Below are 22,488 nucleotides of genomic sequence, written 5' to 3' on the forward strand. Positions count from 1 at the left end.
TTAAAACAAATAAATTTCATCTCAATTTCAATTATATCTAAATCCAACCCAAAAATATCACAATATTTTGAAATTATACAAAATTCACGTCTATGAGAATTTAGATATTGTGAACTTAAATTTTAATTTACGTTTTGGAATTTAGAGATTGCAATTTAAAAAAGAAAGTTTGGAGTTCGAAGGAAGTCAAGAAAATCGAAAATAAAAATGTAAACTTGATAAGAAACAAAAAATGAGATAAAAGTGAGTGGTTGTGGCATTAAATAATTTGGGTTAAAAAAATAATTCTTTTTTAACTTTTTTCAATTTAATGGACAAAAACAAAATTAAAAGATGGAAGAAAACATCAATAAATTAAAAATAAAGAGGTTTGATTAAAAAGGGAGTGACAAAAGAAAAGAGGATAGAGAGTTGAAAATTAAAAAGAAAGAGCCATGAGAAGATGAGATTTTGTAAAAATGACAAAAAGAAATATGAGTGTTTGCTTTATATAAATAAGTTATCAAAAAAAACTAATAAGATGTGATGGTGCAACGGTTAATACATTGGTTTTCTATTGCAAAGGTCTTGAATTCGAATCTTGATAGCTACATTTTGCAAAAAAAAAAAAGAAAAAAAAAAGGGAAGGTTGAAAACCGGTTTTTACGGTTCGACCGGTTCTTGACCGGTTTTTTGAAAAAGTCAACTATGTCATTGAACCGGACCGGAGCCATGGCCGGTTCGCGGTTCAACCGGTCGAACCGGCCGGTCCGGTCCGATTTTCAAAACATTGACTAGCTCTTGATACCAACTGATACGAACCCCGCCAACCTCGTGATAAAACCTGTAAGAAACAAGCCCAAGGATCTAAAATTATGGTATCAAAGTTTGAGATAGCAGATTCTAAACGATCAAGGATAGCTCGAGACCGTGTTAGAAGGATAGAATAATGCCGCAATCTAGTGCGTTTCTAGATTGATAAGTCAATTGAAAAATCAAAAATCCTCTCAAGTATTCAAATTTGAAACTCTTGGACAAGAGACTCACGAAACACAAAGTGTTTGCTAGAATTCATCATGTCACATAAAAAACGTTTGGACTTGAAGGTTTTATATAGTCGTTACAAAGATTCAAAAATCCTAGTCAAACAAGGAAACAATTAACTAGTTTCTAAATACTAACTCGGCTCAACTAACCTAACACTAATTCGGCTCCAACATTGGTCCATGTGACCTAGCCGGTTAATCCATTAAAGATAATGACTCAATTAACTCCAACTAACTCTAGTTAATCAAAACCATTGTTGGAATTAATTAAACACACGACAACAAGATTCAATGACAAGACTAACTAACATAAATGAACTAAAATGTTGGAAGGGATCCGGATTTGATGAACTCCAATGGATCCACGACTTGCATGATTTGAACATGAATTATTGGATCATATGTTCACATCAATCATTCAAACTCCTCATTTTCTTTGGAGTTGAGTTTGGAGAAATTGAACTTGAACTTAGAGATGATGGTGGACTGCTTGATGGTGTTGAATCATGACCATTTTCTTCTTCATTTGTTGAATTTTCCTCTTCTTCATGATGCCAAACAACCTGCTTCATAATCTTTTTCTCATCCCAATTCCAAGTAGCATTTTCATCAAATACAACATCTCGACTAATAATGATTTTGTTAGGTTTCAAATTAAATAATATATAACCTTTAGACTTGGAGTGATAACCAACAAAAATACATTTTTCACTTACTTTATCAAGCTTGTACCTTTTTTTTTTTTTTTTAATTTGAGCATAGCAAATGCTTCCAAAGACTTTCAAGTGTTTCACCGATGGCTTTTTTTCTGTCGCATCCCATTTTTTGCGATGAAAATGGTTTTTGCAAAATAATGTGTTTTTTCATTTAAAAGTAAAGTAAATGAAAAGGGCCTAAAATGAGACTTTAAAAATGTGACACTTTGAACCCAAAATTTAGTCTAAAAGGGTTTTAGAAAAAGGGAGTCGCTACTTAGAATCTAGTTTAAATGTACCAAGTCATTCAAAATAATTTTTACAAAAATTAAAATAAAATAAAATGAAAATAAAACCCTTTTCGACAACTCCAGATCTTTGAAATGAGAGAAGATAAGTTCGAGAATCACAGTTGAAGAAAGGAAAAACAAAGGTTTGATAGGCTCAAACCTAAGGCACCCTTTTAATTTAGTCTAAGTTAGTTGTGAGATTTAGTCAAAAATTTCCTAATATAACCCTTAACTTATCACATTCGAATGTTTCTTATATGGATGCAAACCTAAATTTAAATAAGATGTCGAAATGAGCAAAATATCCATTCAAAATTTAATGGGTACTAATCGCATTAATTGCGAAGTCCAAAATAATTCCTTGAAGGGGTCACCAGTATGCAAAGATGAGAGTCAAAGAAAAAAAAATTAAATTATATACATAGATATAAGTGGTCAAAGAAAAGGGAATGCAACATAATAGATATGGGAAACAAAAACTCATAATATAATTCTCTTTGTTATAAAAAGGTTAATGGGATATTTAAGTTAAAGAGTTATAATCACCCATTTTCCATATCCGAAAAGTGGCTCTTCTAATCTAAACAAGTAAATGAACTAATTTGTTTTCTAATTTCCTAAATGATATGCAATTCTAAATGATATGATTCATATATATAGAGGGTAAAGGAATAATATAAGAGAAAATATCATGTTAATGAGAAAAGAACCTAAAAATAGAAAAATATGCATGAAATAGAATAAAAAGCACACAATACATGAATCTAACGTATGGATGACCTAAGAGTCTAGCGTTGGACTAACCCATTTCTAGAAATTCTCACTAGCATTAGACTAGTAAGGAAGCGGAAGGAAAAATCACAACTAAGATTGGACTAGTGCGGAAACATCATGCATTCATTATTTATAATAAAGTATGTAAAGTATGAATTAAAGCAAGTAAACACATAAAAGCATATAGAATACATTACATGTAAGTAGAGGTGGCAAAATGGGCGGGATGGGCGGGATTTTCTTGGGTTTGAGATTGAACTGAGTCATATGGGTTTGGATCCAACCTTACCCATATGTGTTTTGGAACTAACTTGGACCGGATCACTTTGGGATGGGTTTAGATTGATCCCGCCCAATACCCAAATCTATTTTCTACATATTTTTTTGCTTTAATTCATTTTTTATTTTAAAATAATTTTAATATTTTTGATTTATTAAATTTCTTTTAGTCTTATTGTGAATTTGTATTTTCATGAATTCATTTTACACTCTAAAATGATTTCCCGCCCAATACCCAAATCTATTTTCTACATTTTTTTTTTCCTTTAATTCATTTTTTATTTTTTAAATAACTTTAATATTTTTTATTTCTTAAATTTCTTTTAGTCTTATTGTGAATTTTTATTTTTATGAATTCATTTTACACTCTAGAACGATCAACAATTACTTCAAAAGGACGTAACATTTTGATAAGAATGAATATATCTTCTGCCTAGACAAAACCAAAAGAAAAGTTGAGAGGGCTTAGAATGAATATTTTAATCTTTTCTACATTTTGTAGCCCAAATGACAAAAGAAAAAGGAAAAGTTGAGAGGGGTTGGAGACCACTCCATCAAAGGACAAGCTCATTGGGTGCTGACTATTGAAGTTTGCTTAAAATTTTTGGATTTTAAAATTTTTTGGGAAGATATTTGGGCCCAATGGGTACCCAAGTATTTCCTAACATTTTCCATCAATTAATGGGTACAATTGGAATATGTCTCATTTTAAACCCAATATCAAATTACAATACCCATTCCGCCCAAAGTCCCTTTGGGTATGGGTAGCCCATTGGGATTTGAGATAAATTGCCACCTCTACATGTAAGCATAATATCTAAATGCCAAATCCCAAGAAAGCTGTTAAAACACATAAGCATGTAAGATACATAAACACACAAAATCTATCTATTACAATGGGAGACCTAACTACAATTTAAATAGAAAAATACAATAAAATAAATCTATCTATCCTATCTATTACATTAGCCTATCTAGTTACAGTATTTTGCAAAAATATTACCTATCTATTACATCTTGAGGTAATTAAATACCTCTCAAATAATTATAAAATTAACTAAACGAACAATAAAGAATTAAATAAAATTTTAAATAAATAAATAACAAAATCATGTAAAAACATATAAACAGATAGGAGTACGTACAAGCACATAAGAATACATAATCAAAATTTAAATGATAATAGGAGTAGTTCTCTTTTGAAGTGGTGACTAAATGAGATAAAGATGCCTTATGTATACTCAAAAACAATGAAAGGATCAGAGCATCAATTTATTTGAAAATATAAAAAATGTACTAGATTCACATTATTATGTTGAAAAAATATAAACAAACTCAAAACACTCAAAATTACAATTTAAATGCATGCAAGAGAAGCATAATTAACAACTAAAAGAAGGGAACAATTATAATTGAGGAATCAAAAACTATTAGGGATTAAATTGTAAAAATTAGAAAGTTTTTGAGGCCAAAATCTAATTTTAAAAAAATTAGGAGGTCAAAATTAAATAAAAATAAAGTTTATCAACCAAAATGCAATTAAATTAAGAACCAAAATTAAAAATCTAAAATTTTTGAGTCATAATAAAATTACTCAAAAGATTAAGGGCTAAATTACAAAATTCAATTTCTGATTTGGGTAAAATATAAAGAAACAAAATTGGGTCATCATTTTTAGTACATTGGGTTGGACTACTCTAGTCCACAAGAAAAAACGCAAGCTAATTCATAAAAAAGCAAGCAAACCCAATAAAATTGCAAAGCTTAAATATAGTGAAAATGTTGGGTTTAACAAGAAAGCCCAATCACAAGTCCAATAAGAAATAACAACACAAGTTCAAATGAAAAAATAAATTCCCAAGCCACCCTCATTTTCTTTCCTTTTTCTTCCTTCTCTTTTTTTTTTCTTTCTTTCTTTTCTTTTTCTTCTTCTTCTTCCCTTCTCTCTTCTTCTCCTTCTCTGGCTAGACCAAACTTCTCACCGGCGACCATGGCGGACGTCGGCAGCAACGCCGTTGCTGGCGACTTCTCCGTTCACAAAAAATCACCAACATACACCTCTCCACTCGATTTTTCACGTAAAATCCATTCCTACCCTTATTTTTTACAAAAAAAAAAAAGAACAAAAAGAGGTCAAAATAGCAAATTACAGTCAGGTTTTTTTTTTAAATCACTCAAATCTTCATCAAAAATCATAAAATTTATACCAAAACACTTCTCATGGATTCAAGAGTGCAGCTATGGCCTTAGTATATCAAAAAAAAAAACAACAAAAAAAACAATAAATTAAGGCAAAACAGCCCTAAATGAAGAAAAATATTTCGTGCTTTTAAGGCTAAAAAAAATCAAAATTTGGAGAAAAAAATGTCTTCAGACCATGAACCAGTTATAAGCATTTATTTTAGCAAAAATATACACGCAAAATTCACTTCTTTGACTTAGTTTTCATTGAGCCATTTTTTCAAACATGTGCTAAGCATAATAGATTTTGAACCCATTTCAAACAATTAGTCAGAATTAATCTCCAAAAACCTAAAGCCATTCAACCAAAACCCATGCACAATATGAATGCTGAAAAGAAGCAGAAAATATTCGTGGCCGACAAAGGGAAAAGGAAAAACAAAGACAAACGAAAAGGAAACGGACAAGGTCATAGAAGCATGTGCATGAAAAAAAAAGCCAATTAGTTTATGTCCTTATAACAGAAACATAAAATCAAATTCCAACCATTACACACTATCAAACAAACGAAATGAAAGTTGAACAATGAGAGATGACTTAATATGAAAATGGGAACATAAGAGAAGAAAAAAAACCTCAATGAAACGGTGAGGGACTTCCAATCGTGAGGACCAAGTTTTGGAGGAAAAGAAGTCCTGAAGTGAAACACTTCTCTTTTGCTTTCTTCCACATTTTTTTCTTCTTTTTTTTTTTGAGAGAAAGAGGGAGAGTCCAGAGAGAGGAGAGTTGTGGTGTGGAATTGTGTGTATGAGTGTTTGTGTGTGTGGGTGTGTCTGAGAGAGAGGAGAGGGAATGATTTTGTGTTAGTGTGTGATGGGGTGTTGTGAAAGTGAGAAGAAAGGGAGGCGAGGGAGAGTTTTTTCTTGTGAGTTAGTGTTGTGTCTTGTCTTGAGGGGAAAAGAAAAAGAGGGAGTTGAGGGGCTGAGAGTTGTTGTGTGATTAGGTTGGTAAATGATGGATTTTGTACCAAATAAAAAGAAAGAGGAATGGGAGATTGAGTGTTAAAATGGGTTAATAGTGTATTGGTTGAAAAGGAAATGAAGGGAGTGTGTAGATTTTGTTATGGATTTTTTTTCTTCTTTCTTTCTTTTCTCTCTCTCTCTCTCTCTTTTTTTAGACAAAAAAATCCTACAAAAACAAGAAAGATAGACATTCAAATGCATACAAATAAATGACCCTCTAAATAGACAAAAATTCAAGAAAATATCAAAAATTGATAAAAATTTGGTGTCTGCACTTCCCCTCCATGCTTCAATTGGAGATTGATTCCACACGACCTTTGTAGGATTTCGATTGGGCAAATATACAGCTGTATAAATGGGTTTAGCCCAAAATTCCTTTGGCAAGCCTTTGTTATGTAACATAAATTTTGTCATCTCCATCATGCTTTGTTTTTTTCTTTCTGAGACTCCATTTTGTTGTGGTGTGTAGCCAACGGTCAGCTGCCTTTTCGAACCTTCATCTTCACAAAATTTTTGGAATGCATAGTCCTTGCCATGATCACTCCTCAACTTCTTGATGTTATAGCCACTTTGTTTTTCAAATTATTAATAAAAATGATGAAATACTTGTTACTTCCTGGAGAAGTTGTCTTCATAGGTCCATAAATATCCGTTTGAACCAATTCCAAAATCTTCTCGGCTCGCCATGCAACTCCTTTAGGAAATGGTTGCCGGTGTTGTTTGCCAAGTGCATAACCTTCACAAACTTCATATTTCTCCTCAATTCTTGGTAAGCCATATGCCATCCCTTTTTGTTGAAACACTTTAAGGATATGAAAATTTAAATGGCCAAATCTCTTGTGTCACAACTATGAATTTTCATTGACATGTGCTTTCAAGGCTTGATTTCCACTATAATTGAATTTGATTAGGAAACTTCGGTTGATTTGTATTTGGATTTTCATCACAAGCTATCTACCATTCTTTTTTTCATAGATGTAGCACTCATAATCATCAAAGTTAAGTGCATATTTATGCTCAAGAAGCTGCCAAGACTTTTTTTTTTTTTTTAGGATATGTTGTCCAAGATTCAATAAATTTTGGTCTAAATTAAGAACAAACAAAACATCACGAATGAACTTTGTACCTTACTTGGTTGGGCACCAATTGTTCCCAATCCTTGTGGTTAAACTATGACTCCATTTTCCATCTTCACTTCAGTGTTTATAGATTCATCCAAGTCAACAAAATGAATTTATCTCTTGTCATGTGATTGTTATAGCCGCTGTCAAGGTACCACATACTGTTCTTAACTTCATGGCCATGTGACAAACATAGAATAAGTTTCCTTCTCCTAGCTTGTCGGTCTTGAATCTGCAATTCTTCTCAATATGGTCAAATCTTTTGCAATAGTAGCACTTTGGCTTGTCTTTGTACCAACAATTTTTCTCAAGGTGATTGGTCTTGCCACAATAGTTGCAAGGTTGTGAATTTTCAGCATTAAGGCCTTTTTGAAGGTTGTTTCTTCCTCTTCCACTTGAATTTCTACCTCGGCCTCTTCCACGGCCATATCTACCGCCTCTTTGTGAGTCTTCACCTCTTTGGTAGCTACAAGATGGATCTCGTTCATTGGTCTTAGGGCTGAAATTCAGTTTCAATTGGAAAGCACTTTCAACAGATTTTTCAGCATGTCTAGCTAACCTTCTCTCATGAGGTTTCAAGGATCCCATCAACTCTTGAACACTCATTGAAGAAATATTTTTTGTTTTCTCAATTATGGACACCATTGGATCAAATTTTGAAGGCAAACTAACAAAAATCTTTGCAACAATTCTACTATCAGTAATCTCTTCACCAAAGGTTTTCATTTTATTTACAATTGTGATGATTTTTGTGTAGTAATTTTGAATACTTTCATCATCACTTATCTTCAAATTTTCAAGATCTATTCTAAGAGTTTGAAGAGTAATATTATTTACCTTGAGATTCCCTTGGATATGGTTTTGTAGAATCTCTTATGCTTCCTTGGCATGATCGGCTCCCATAATTCTTGAAAATATATCCAAACTCACACCTTGTTGGATGTGTGAAAGAGCTTTTGCATCCATTTTCGTATACTTCTTAAGTGCCTTTAATTCTTGATTAGTGAGACCTTTTTCACTTTCCGGTTCTATATGGCCATTCTCTACATATTCCCACAAATTTTGTGATTTGAAAATTGTTCTCATTTTTATGTACCAATGATCATAGTTCTCACCAGAGAATATGAAAATTGGAAGACCATCGCTAGTATTATTGGCCATCTTGTATGGTTGGAAATTTCTCAAATTTTTCTGGTTTAAGGGATGAACTAAGGTTATGAAACCTTGGTTCTGATACCAATTTTGTTGGATATTAGATCAAAATTTGAGAAGAATATTTGGAAACAAGACTAGTTTCAATTGTTTCTTTCTTTCATTTCTTTCACTCTTCTATTGCTTTGGAGCCTACAATGCCAATTTATAATTATAATTGATCATTCTAGATACACAGGGAAGATTTTCAACCACACTTACCAAAAACCTTCTTAATTTTCAACCTTCTAGATAAATAGAGAAGATTCCTCTTGCCAAACATCTCATTTACAAGCTTTCCAACTAATTGATTCAGTACATTATTCAACACACTTGGTGAAAGGAAAGTTTTACATTATCAAAGATATAGAAACAAAAATTATCAAAAGAGATTATAGCAGCTATATGTTGTTGGCAAGAGATAGGCAGATTATTAATGCAGAACAAAGAAGAGAACCCAAAGGAATCGAATCTTCAGCACCTCGATTTTAAGAATTCATTCGATGGAGCAGAAGAACAAAGCTAGTGAACATGAAATCCTGCAAATTGCATTTTTTAAATTTCATAGAAGATGATGCATTAAGAAATATATTTAGCAATTCAAGTCAGAACTGTCTGACTAACCTCTCAAAAGAAGCAACCACATAGCATCTTTACTTGGCAATCACCATTCTGGAGGATAAACGCTGAACTTAATCTTTTGCTGCCTTGATTCTTTAACCCTCTTAGGTTTGGTCCCAAAAAATTGACCAATGAGAAAATAGGGTTTTTAGCAACCCAATAAAGATAATAACAAATCAGATAAATCAAATAGAGAAATACAAAATTTTACGCGGTTTCATCGAACTGACTTACGTCTACGGGCGAAGGGATAGGAGATTTACTATAATAGAAAGAGAGTACACAAGTGAGAATACAAAACCTAAGAAATAATTCCAAGATTCAAAGGTACCTAAAACTAAAAATACGAAAGAATCTAAATAGCACAAAATACTTAACGGTCCAAAGACCCATAACTTATTCTTTTGGTTTGATGTCTAACCAAAACTTCTTTCAGACTGGGGCATGGGCTTTCCTAAAACTCTCTTGGATTGGTGAATATGGCACTTGAGCTAATGCTCTTAGTACACTTAAATTCACTTAAACCCACTGTATTTATAACAAGTACAAGAAGAGATTTCTTTGTAAACTTTTGATATGGGATATAAAGACAAACTTAATAAATCGCCATCTTGGCGCGTATCCAACATCGATAAATAATAGATAAATAGCAAACACGCTCCATGTTCTCCATAAAAGTCCCAATGGTTTTCAACAAGCCACCAAAGTCCTAACAGATTTCAATGAGCCACCAATGAACCAAGATACAAAAGACTCAACAGGTCCCAACGGGCCAAAACTCACAAAAAGTTCAATATATCCCAATGGGTTAAAAGTCATGAACATAGTAATCTTGCTCCACATTCTTTACAAAATTCTTAATGAGTTCCAACGGGTCAAATAACTCTTTTTCAAAACCCAACTGAACTCTAACGGAAAATTTTTTTCTTCACTTTCTGTAAAGCTCAAAATTGATATTGATAGTTTGTTATTGTCATCAAGAACCAAAAATTTGAACCAAACCTAAACTTAAAACTTGAAACTCTGATACCAATTTGACAGGTTTGGTCCTAGGAAATTGATCAACGAGAACAATATGGCTCTTGACAACCCAATAAAGACAATAATAAATCAAATAAATCAAACAGAAAAACACAAAATTTTACATGGCTCGGCTGAACTAACCTACGTCCATGAGCGAAAGGGTAGCAGATTTACTATAATAGAAAGAGAGTACAAAAGTGAGAGTACAAAACCTAGGAAATAATTCCAAGGCTCAAATGCACCTAAAACTGAAAATACAAAAGAGACTAAATAAGTCTAAAAGCATATAATTTGCTCTTTGGTTTGATGCCTAACCAAAACTTCTTTCAAACTAGAGCATGGGCCTCCTTAAAACTCTCTTAGACTAGTGCATAAGACATTTGGGCTGATGTTCTTAGCACATTTAAATTCACTTAAACCTACTATATCTATAACAACTACAAGGAGAGATTTCTTTATAAACTTTCGATGTGAGATACAAAGACAAATTCAACAGAAACTAAATCCTTGTTGGTGCACTCTAGGTCAATCTTTTCGAGGTTCATCAAGTGTTTGAATTCAGATGGAATCTACAGAAGTATGTTGCAGTGCTTGAGGAAAAGGCATCTGAGTTCTTTGAAACTATTGGGTTTAACCTCCCAAAATTTCAAATTTGTAGCTCCATTAATGAACAAAACTTTGAGAAGAGGAAAACTACCATCTTTTGTATGCCACTTCTCACCCATAAAAGCATTGTCCTTTGACTTGACCTCAAGATGCGAAAGTTCTCCAAGTATAGGGATACGGTCTTCCCATTCTATACTTGTTTTTTGCAGACTCAATCTTGTTATCCTTATTGAAAATTTATTTGATGGAGGAAGGGCACGCAGCTTGGAGTTCACATTATCACTCTATAACTTCAAAGTTTTAAGGGAGTTTAGTTTACAAAGATCATTAAAGACACTAGAATTACCATCGGACATCACAATGGTGCCTAAATTGTCACATATACTAAGTTTATTGAGTTTTTTTGTCCTTTCAAACACTTCAATGCTAAGACTTTGAGGTGAAACTACAGATAGAGTTTGCATGTTTTCACTGCTAGAGGATTGCTTCTTGCTAGAGCATTGCTTCTGGCACTTGGACAAGGATGTTGTGGTATTAGTAATTAGATGCCTCAGCTTTGTCATCCCCTAAATGTCTTCTTTTATATCAAGGAATTGTTCAGTCGTGTGAACTATAAGGGCTTCCAAGTTGAACAACCTAGACATGCTTTACGGAAGGACTTTCAGGTTGTAATAGATGGCAATGAACTTTAGGAGAATAAGGTTGGGTAATTTGGATCGCAATGAACTTTAGGAGAATAAGGTTGGGTAATTTGGTCGGAAAACTATGAGGGAACTTGATGTTTATGGATAAAATATCTAACACTCAAAGGAGTTTGAAGGGCTTAACTATACTTGAGCTGGGATCATTCTTAAGGATAGTTTCATCTTGGCCAAAGCTCAAGAGTGAGCGGACTTACTCGGCATCCTTTATTCCACTAACATACTATGAGAAGTGAGAGTTAATGTAGCAAACTCGATGAGTGGAAGATGAATTGGTTCCCCTTACAGCTGCCTCGAAAAGATCTGCTATGGCGATATTCTTGCAGAACATTTGCAGTGTGTCATGAATTCGAAATGTCTTGATCCCACCACTTAAAGTTCTCTGTCCACAATCACTAAATTCCTGTCAACCAACTACCCAAAATACTCTTCTGCTATTTCCTCCAAAGTTGCATAAGCATCCTTGGGAACAAACCCTTCAGCAATCCATAAGTACAATACTTTTGACACGGATCTCCAAATCTTCAGGGAAGACACTAAGGTAGAGAAAATACGGTTTGAGTTCATGGTTCAAAGACTCGACTGAGATCAAGACGACTCAGCCGAGTTGTCATCGGAACAGAGCTCTTCATTCCGATGCCGCTTCTTCTCGTTGGTCAATTATCAGAGAATCTAAGATAGTCAGGCGGTTGGTTCACTTTAGATCTTGCAGATACCACAAAATTTCTGTTGACAGCCGGCAGATTCCATATATCTTCTCTTCTTTTATTGATTTCTTTTCTTTTTTATTTTTTTATTTTTTCTGGCCATTTTTGAAAGAAGAAGAGAGAGATAAGGAGAAAGAAAAAGTGTCAAAAGGTGCGATTGAGGGCGGCTGTTTGAGGGTCAGAAGAAGATAGGGAAGAAAAAATACGGGTCATCTATCTTATTGTATCTGACAACCCATGCACAACTGACCAAAATACAAAGGACATAAAAGACTCAATAGTGAAGTTCATCAATAATTTGTAATCCAAGACAATAATAAAAAGAAAAATCGCATCAAAGAAGGCTACCACTTTCTTTTCTTTCGAAAGCTGCAGCCATCCAAGATGACAGAGAAAGTGAGAGAAGGAGGTGCAGAGGAGAAGATGACCAAAGCTTCAGTGGAGGAGAAGTGAAATTTGGCGAAGCTTTCTTTCATCTCCTTTCTTATTTGGATGTTGAACTTCAAGAAAAGTCTTTCGAAATTTAGGGATTTTGAAAGAAAAGTCCAATGCCATTTCAAAAGAAGAGAGAAAAGTTCAGACACTAAGAATTTGATCTATACTTGGTGAGTCTTTTTGTGATTGAACGGTGCTTCTATTTTCATTGTCTATATAGATAAACATTTTCCCTATCTCTATTATCTCTTATAGAAAAATTTAGGATTAAAATCATGGACATCCATCTCAATTGGATTTGGCCCAGTTGATTTAGGAAAATGTTATTCACACTCATTTTTTTGTTATTTGCACTCTTGCTATCATTTTTATTATATAGTTTTTATTTATTAGACTATATGATATAACAATTGGTGGGGGTGCAAATAACAAAATATTTAGTGCAAATAACATTTCCCTTGATTTATTTCTTTAAGTTTTTCTATACTTATTAGTAGGTATGAATTAGAAATGTATTTGGATTAATTGTGGCCCTTATGTAATGGGTCAAGGTTGGATTAATTATGATTGTGTTCAAAATAAAATTTAAGAATTTAGATTTATCTGACTAATTTGTGTTGTTGGAATTTATTTTGGATCAAACACAAGCTTAACACTTATTTCACATATAATTCAAAGTACATAATATATTAGTCCAAATTCATTTGATATTTAGTAAAAATATTAAAATATCTGTTATATCTTTTAATATAAAATTTCTTGCTAGTAATTAATTTCACCAAATAGCTATTAGTAAAAGTTTCATCTTTGTTGACTTTTTTTTAGCTATAATAGTTATTAATTATACAAGATATTTATTACTAAAATTTCTATTTTTATTGACTTTTATAGTTATTATAACTACCTACAACTCTGGTTATAACCTCTATGTATAACAAATGAATTGTAATGAGTAATTACTTTTAAATGATTACTTATAATCATAACAGTTCAGTTATTTGAATAATGTTATAAAATGCACTAATAATTTCAATAAATATTTAAAATTTACTAAAAATTTCTTTAAAAAAATGAACAAATGATCATTGTAATGGGTTTACATTATAGATAAGATTTTAAACTTACTAATATAATACAAAATACATTATTACTATTGTAAAATATCTTAAACTACTTGTTGTATTTTCATATATTTTTAATTATTTTGTGGTGGATTAACCATTTATATTGATACATGTAACAGTTACAAGGACGAGCAAGAATATTGGTTAGGAACATGGTATACCTGTAGGTAGGAATAGAAATAGAAAATTTGTGAGATGTAATTACTGTAGGAAAATAATGCATGGTGGCATTGCAACGTTGAAAGAGCATGTCAGTTATGTCAACTTGTCCAAGAGCACAAAGCGACATTATAGATGTAATAACAATGCATTTAAAGATTGCTAAGGCCTAAAGATTTACAATAAAAAAGAAAGAAGAAGAAATATTGAACTCTCTGCAACAAGAAAATATGTATAGTAATTTCAACATAGTTGGCGACGAGGATGACGAAGACGTCTTTGAAATTGACAAAGAAAGCTGGATGGCGTTGGAAAAAAATAGATGAAACAAACAATAAGAGAGAGCCAATACTTGCAATTTGTTGAAGAACAATGAAGGCATTCAGTAGTTGGGAGTCGACTTTCCATCTTTATGTCAGGTATTATTTGTAAATTAAAATCTTATAACAAATTTGATATTATTTTATAAAAATATAATTAAATAAGGTTGTATTTTATTTATTCATTTTTTATTTGTTAAACATTGTTAATTTCAGGAAATATGGGTGCTGACACTTCACAACCAACAATTTTTGGAAATAAAAGAGGATTATCGCATAATTTTAGTGTTAGATAAGCGGAGGAAATGATAAGCGGAGGAATTGACTCACATATGTTTCCTTAAAAACAAAATTCAATGCAATCAATGTTTACAGGGGAAATATAAAAAGAGTCGTTAAGGCAATTTCAAAGTTTTTTCATTTTAATGTTATACCATTCCACGCAGCTGACAATCCTAATTATCAATCGATGATTGATGAAATTGTCAAAGTTGGTCTTGGTATTAAAGGCCCTTCAGCTTATCAAATTGAAAATGAATATTTAGATGAAAAATTTGAAAAACTTGAGAAATAACTTGGAGATATTTATGATAAATTTTTAACTTTTGGTCATACACTTATGTGTGATGGGTGGTGCACCTGTACAAAGCATCTAATAATAAATTTTATAGTATACTGTGATAGGCACATTATATACCATAGTTCAGTTGATTGTACCAATGTCAAGAAAACTACTGAATATATTTTCAAGTTAATGGATGAGGTAGTAGTGGCTGTGAAAGAGATAAATATTGTGCAGATTGTGGTAGATAATGAATCTAGTATGAAAGCAGGTGGACAATTGTTGATGAAAAAAAGAAAAAAATCTATTCTAGTCACATTGTGCTGCTCATTATATAGATTTGATGTTGGAGGATATTGGCAAGATAGATAATATAAAAGAAACTATTACTCAGGGGAAGAAGATAACAAGTTTCATATATAACAGTGACAAAATAGTGAATTTGATGAAAATATATACAAAAAAAGGGAATTGCTACGCCCAGATATCACTAGATTTGCTACTGAATTCATTTCTATGGAAAGTCTTCTTCAATATTCTACAGAATTGAAAAGAATGTGCACCTCAAATTAATGGGCAGAGTTTAATAACACTATCAAGAAAAGAGCAGAAGCTGTTAAAGTAACTGAGTTGATATTGTCATTGACGTTTTGAAAAAATATCAGAAATGTGTGGGCAATAATGGAGTCTCTGGTAAAAATTCTAAAAACTATTGATCAAGATAATAAACCGACTTTACCAATTATTTATGAGGCAATGAATAGAGCAAAAATAGCTATTCAAAATTTGTGAAATCTTAGAAAAAAATTTGGGAAGTGATTGATAATAGATGGTACAACCAATTTCATTATGATTTACATGCAGCACGTAATTTGAAATATTACATGCAATTTAAATATGTAATATATGTGTATTTATTTTTTTTCTAATTTTGTGATTTTATTTTATTTAGCATATTTTTTGAACCCAGTTCTTCAATATTCTGAAACTTGTGTGTTTAATCTGGATGGAGTTCCAAAAGAATTGAAGAAAGTCAACATAGTTGGAGCCAAATTTAGATGCACAAGTTGATGCAATAAATGAGGTATTCTTTTGATTATTTTATTTATTTATACTAATGATTATATTCATGAACAAATTTTAAAATTTTAACACCTATGTATATATTATTTTTGTAGATCAAAATTTTTACAGAAAAAGCGAGGTTTTGGAAGTGCTATTGCAGCATGAGCATTATCGAAGTCTTTACCAGGTTTCAACTCAATTTATACTTATATAAACATTTAAATCATATTAATGAAGTTAATATTTTTATAATCTTAAAATAATAATAATAATAACAATAATAATAATAATAATATTATTATTATTACTACTACTACTACTACTATTTTGTTTGTTTAGCTGAATGGTGGTTTAACTACGGTGAAGATGCATCAAATCTAAGGAAGATTGCAGTGAAAATATTGAGTCAAACTTGCACATCCTCTGGTTGCAAGCGAAATTGGAGTACATGGTCATTAATTCATACAAAACTACGCAATTGTTTGGCAGTTAAAAAATTGCATAGATTGGTTTTTGTGCATTACAATATGCGATTAAAGGTAAAAAATTTGATGCATCAAAGAGATACTGATAATTTCTATAACCCAATTGACTTGAATCACATTTTTCACCAAGATGATATATTGAATAATTGGATAAGAGAAACTAAGCAACCCACATTGCCTGAAGATAATCTGGATTGTTTGGATAAGGGCATTCGTCATACTAATTTGGAAAGTGGTGAACATCAAGAACATGACAATGATGATTTTGGTGATACATTGTCCCAATATATTACCAAAAAAAAAAGAGAAATGTGTTATTGAATCATAAGTAGGAAGCAGAAAAGTAAACATGTTGTTTCATCATCTTCGAATAAAAGTGCCAGTGGTAATGATGATGATGACAATGGTGATAATAGGGATGGAGGGGACAATTCTTTGAGACGCAGTGGTGGTTATAATCAAGATAGCCAACAACAGGAGGCGTGTCATGGGTTCAAGGACAAGATAATTATTATACCACTCAAGATACTGATCATGACTATCGTCCTGGCATTGAAACACAACGTCAATTCTTCAATAATTTAACTCAGTTTTCGAGTGAGGAGACTTTCTTTCACCATTTAGGCTCACAAAGATATAGAAGAGTCAATGAGCAGACACAGAATTTGGGTATACACCCAACCTACGAGTATGAATCTAGCCAAAAGTGGACCACTAGTCAATTGGGATATAGCTATGACTAATCATATGAAATCATTCTTGGCTATTACAGTGGATATGGGCCATTTGGTGGATCTAAACAGGTCGAAAGCTCTACTAACATTCATGGTAGTAGATATTATGAACAAGAAATAGATAAATCTCATGATGGTTCTTCTTTTGATTCCAATAGCATTGGATATTATGATCATGATTCTGCTGCATCATATAGTACTAGCGATAGTGTTAATTATCCAGGGTTTGGATACTACCATCATGCTCAGCAATTCATCACCAATCCAGAATTTCTTCCGTCTAATGACAATGGAACGTTTAGTCAATCCTCACATCTAGCAAATACATCATATAGCTCTTACACGTTACCTACTCAAGATCTTGTGCCACATTTACAACTGTTTTACCATTCATCTGGAAATAAAGGTGATTTTGAACCATATTGTCACTTTACTTGGTATTGACATGTACGAAAATATAAAGTAATAGTATATCTTTGCAGATATTTGTCTTTTGTTTAATATGATTCATTTTTATTTTTGGCAGGAGATTGATCATGAAATAAGTGAAGTTATTCCAACTTTATACTATAAATAAATCCTTATTTTGCATTGTTAATGGTTAATATTATTTTGCAATTATTAGTTTTAAAATTGTGTTCTATGTTATCTTGATTTTGTTTGTGATGCCATTGTGGTGACCCCACTTCCCCCTAAGGCGAATCAAAGGGTTGGCGGGCCGTCTGCCCAACTCTCGCCAGGACTCACGCAAGCATACTAACCCAAATCTTTCGAATAATAACCTAATCTATTACAAAACAAATTTTCTCGAATAAGATCTTCCTTAAATCCACATTAGCTTCAAAGATAACAGTGATATAAATAACCAATCGAGGCTCTTAAACGTCCCACGTGCTACGTACCAAAGTATAAAGTCGTACCAAACCGGGTAGATAAACACATAAATCCATAATACAAACTTACAAGCCAAGCAATCGAATTAGGGTTTACACGTTTTCCAGCTTCAAGTGGCAATCCAAAAGAAAAGTACATTATCCCCAAATAACGCATTACAACCCACAAAATAAGACATAGTATTCAAATACAATCCAAAAGGAAAACATAAGTAAATATCTAGCTTTCAGTTTCCAGAACCTGTTAAGGAAAACAATAAACGTGGGGTGAGCTAAAGCTCAGTGGTGCCCCAAAACATGCAATCACTTAAATCAAACAACGGATAATGACTTAACAAATTTAAACAGTTAGGAAAGCGTATAACAGCACAAGGTAGGATACATGGGCTCTCAGGAGCCATTTTCCTCGCTTGATCACCCTTTATCGTAGTTGACCCTCCGTCAACTCTCACTACTTATAATCCATGTAGAGTTTCTCATTTTATTACCTAACCCGTCACCATTCATTCCCTTGTCCCGGGCCCGCTCACCGACTAAAGACGCGGTATACTCGAGATATACCCGTAGATGATTGGTCGAGGGATTCACCCAACGACTTTATTGTAGTTAGATTCAGGCGTCGAGGGATTCACCCAACGACGTAACTACGTTTAGATACAAGGTAGTTGGATTCAGGAGTCGAGGGATTCACCCAACAACGCAACTACATTTAGATTCAAGGATTCAGGAGAAAAATGATTCACGCAAGTCACCACTCGAACGGCTAGTGTGATAAAGTACACACCGCTCACTTCGATGGATCAAAAACTAGTTTTGCAAATTATCACTTATCGAGTCTAGAAAGCACTTAATTCATGTAGGAAAAGAACAAGCAGGGACACTCACCAAGAGTGGAGTTCAGATATCAAGTTGGGAATCGAATTCCGCGTCCTCGAAATATCCTAAAAACCAAAATTTGAAACTATGAGTTTCTACTCAGTTTTTAAGCTTATAGTCATTGAAGTATATCTAATATACTATTAATTTACTTTCCCATAGAAAAATCAAGAATCTTTTAGATTGAAACTTGACAAAAGTAGAAGAGATGTTTCTTATAGTTTTCCTTGAGTTACTTTTCTTATAAAAGGGTAACTAGTATTATTTTCTTGAAATAATTCAACAAACCTCTTAATATCAATGTTAGAAAGTTACTTTGAACATTTCTTTAAAGTTACGGCCTTTGCAAAAATTATCCCTAAAAACTATTTTTCCTAAAATAGGGTTTCTTGCCGAGCAAGTTTCCCAGGCTTTTCGCTAAAATTAGTAAAACTCGTATTTTGGAACTTTTCCTATAGTTAACTAGCTAAGAAAAATACTTAATGAAAAGAAAAGGAATAAGACTTAGGGTTTTCAAAAGCTATAGGATTTATTTACTATAGCTATCAAGGCTAGTTTGAGCTAAAGGAAATTATCGAGTTGGAAAGTTTTAGGCAAAACACTAGATATGGAGTTTTATAATATAGTACTAGCTGGAAAAATATTTTTGATTAATTTGATCACAGTTACTCGAGTTCGCAAGGTCGATACAACTTCCACAGCTCCGATTCCGTTTCGAAGTCATAATATGGATCAAAATATGGCAAAAATCACATAGCAAATTACTAGGGTTTCGTCAATCATTAGCCCTAGATTTCAACAAGTGCATCTCTGAATAAAATAAAATGGTCTTATAAAATCATTCCAATGGCCAAGGGCTTCATCAATCATTAGCCCTTGACAACATCAATCACTTCCAACCACAATTTAATCAAGAATTTAAACCACAAGTAAGCTACAAGTTCAATCCAAATCAAAATTTAGTTTCACGAAGAAAACAGGACATTCATACTAAAACAGTCTACTTCAAGGATTCCCAGACAGCAGTACACATGGAGGAAAAATACGAAATTTCTACAGGACAAAGGCCTATGTTTCTAGTTTCAAATGCCACTGACGGCGCCTTAAATGGATTTTTCTACACCAAGATATAAGCATTTTACTGAAACTGGTCAGAGACATCCGAAAATCTGAAATTTCATCTTTCACTTGTGAAAAACTCCTTTTTCTCTTTTAACACCAAAATGTTTTTATTCAACCATCCATACATTTCTTATAGAATTCCAAAACAACACATTCCAGGCATTTCCATCCATCATGTCTCAAGGAAAAAATTTAAAAACCATGCCAAGATTCCAACTCACCCATCGGCTGCCACAAAAGAAATTCCAGAATGTATGTACCAACATTTCTGGTTCCATCTTCCAATTTGTCAATTAATTTATAGCTAAACAACCTACACAACTTAAAACTTACAACTCTTATGAATTTCTAAACCATTATATCCCAAGGGAAAAATAAAATCAATTTCCAGAAACCAATAAAATTTTCAAAAGACAAACTGAAATTTCTGGCTCAACCTTGCGGCTTCCAAAATTTTCCAGCAACTAGTATACTTTAGATCAAATTTTCCTTTGGTTTAAACATGGTGTTAGGTACTCAAATCCAGCATGTAAACACTTAGCTAGCTAGTAAAAATTTCCACTTCAAAACTAGATTCATTCAGTAACTAAAATCATCCAGAAAATCCAGAAATTTTGTCCATCAGCCACGGATGAACATGCATGAAGAGATGTTCTGTTTTCATTTCATTTTCTGGTTTAAAACATGCTTTTAAACTCTCAACTCCCTCATGCAATTACTTAGCTAGAAAATAAACATTTCCAGTTCAGAAATCGAGTTCAATTAACAGCCATGAACATCAAAATTTTCTAAAAATTCTCCTGCTTGGTTCGGATGAACATGCATGGCAGATTGCATTTTTATTTTATTTTTCTGGTTTAAACTAACTAATTAGCTGCATGCAGAGCCTAATTAACTTGTTATTAACTATCTAATTATAGTTATAAGCTTAAACAACAACATTGAACCAAATCAGGCTGCAAAACTTTAAGCTAAGCTCTCGGCCAAATCAGAACCTCTTCCAGCATTTGCTTAGTCACAAACCAATTTTTTTCTACGGCTAAAACTTATATTTTGCACTTAAATCTCACATGCACAACTGCTGAATTAATTTAGCTATCATATCCAGACCAGAAATCAGTTCGACAATCAACAAAATTGAACCAAATTAGGCTGCAATAATCAAGCTAAGCTCTCGGCAGAAATTTTCTTAAGCCAAACCAAAAATTTCCTCTGCTTTAACACATCATCCGAATGTACAATTCAACATGCATGGTCTAAATCTTCAAGTCTTCACTCAGCTAAAGGCACTTAGGTGTTCAGATGTCACAGAGAAACACAAATGGAGTTGCATTATCTCCTCAAATTCTCAGTAGCAACATTTTGTCAAAACAGAAATTTCCTAATGGTTTGATTCCAGTAGCCGATTGTATAATCTAAACATGCAAGCTCAGATGTAGCTTGCTCAACTAATAATCAACCTAATTAGACCAGAAATTACCTCAGTTAGCAGCTAATCCTTCACATGAAATATTCCAGAAATTTCTTCCCTAGCTCTCGGCCAAGTGCAGTCGGTGGTTCCTGGCTCCTAAGTTGCGGCTGGAATTGTTGTAGCTGGTGGCTTTGAGGTCGGTTGGTTGGAGTTGGTGGAGATGAAGGTACAGAATGGTGAAGCTTCCTGCAAATCTCCTCCCTGGCTTCACTCCAACTCACAGCAGAACCATAAAAATTTCTGGCAGCTCACGTTCGCTCCTCCTAGCTCTCGGATGCAGCTCACCAGGCAGCTCTCTCTCTCGGATGCTCTTGGTCGAATGCAGAGGAAGAGGTGAGGTGCGGTTGTGGAGAGGGATTGCAGTAGTTTCGGTGGAGTGTGAAAAAAAGAAAATGAGACTTGGTGATGGTGGTGTCTCGGTATCAAGAGAGGAAGCGGTTTGTGGTTTACTTGTGCAGAGAAGAAAGGAAGTTGCGGTTTGTATTTGTGATATGAAATATGAATTAGAGTGAATGGTTTTTGTGGTTTTAGCCGTGAGATAGAAAGGCTGGTTTGGTGGTGCCGTTGTTTAAGGAATAGAGGTTTGCGTGTAAGAATTGGTTGCGTACAGAATTGGTAATAGCAAATGTGATTTGATTTGCGGTCATGCGTCTTGTTTGGTTTGCATGGAAAGGTGAGGGTATTTTAGTCTTTTCACTTTGCTCCCTAATCTCAACTTAATTTCTCAATTCCAACTTAATTCTAAAAATTATCCCCCCAATGTGATTTGAACGCCTAATTATACCCTAATATACCTAAACCATTTTATCGAAAAATTATCGATTAAACTTGAATATTAAGGTTCCTAGTAATTCTTATATTAATTAGCGATTAAATTAGTTATTAGAATTTCCAATTATTATTTCTCAAGAAATAGAGTTAGTCTAACTCGAAATTTATCGATTTAGTAATATAAAGTCAAATGAAATAATAATTTAATCCAAGGGTGTCAATTTGCACACATAAA

Source organism: Coffea eugenioides, chromosome 10 (genome assembly GCF_003713205.1).
Source record: "Coffea eugenioides isolate CCC68of chromosome 10, Ceug_1.0, whole genome shotgun sequence".
NCBI classification, from domain to species: Eukaryota; Viridiplantae; Streptophyta; class Magnoliopsida; order Gentianales; family Rubiaceae; genus Coffea; species Coffea eugenioides.